General features: G+C 47.7%; 1 long non-coding RNA gene across 2 annotated transcripts in view; it reads left to right on the top strand.

Moving 5' to 3' along the window:
- Positions 1-363, top strand: part of LOC103581309 — a 5,107-nt gene that overhangs the window by 3,181 nt on the left and 1,563 nt on the right. For both annotated transcript variants that reach the window (XR_549648.1, XR_549646.1), the window contains one exon: positions 82-245. This is a non-coding gene — a long non-coding RNA (uncharacterized LOC103581309). The remainder of the gene's footprint in view (positions 1-81; positions 246-363) is intronic.

Raw genomic sequence — 363 nt, forward strand, 5'->3', positions numbered from 1 at the left:
TAAACGAGACTTGATCAGAATACTGTCTTGTCTCCATTTCTCGCATTTCTTGTCCCATCCAATTCCCACTCCCCCCTCCAGGGTCTGCGTTGAATATCCTGCGGGTCAGGACATTTTTGGCGCCCAAACGTGGGGCACTGGATACGGGGGACACCGTGAGGAAGACGGCGCATTGGAGGGTTGACCACTGAAAATAAAAGAGTAAAACCTTCGTCCACCGTGGGAACCTGCCGCGTCAGGATAAGGTGAGTAAGCGCGCCCGATAATGGGACAAGAATTAAGAATTAAGTTGTCATGATGTTTACATAAGACAGTTACAAAAAGCTTTAAAGACGCGAGGAGTAAAGGTTAAAACAAGTGATC

Source organism: Galeopterus variegatus, unplaced genomic scaffold (assembly GCF_000696425.1).
Source record: "Galeopterus variegatus unplaced genomic scaffold, G_variegatus-3.0.2 Scaffold171, whole genome shotgun sequence".
Classification (NCBI taxonomy): domain Eukaryota; kingdom Metazoa; phylum Chordata; class Mammalia; order Dermoptera; family Cynocephalidae; genus Galeopterus; species Galeopterus variegatus.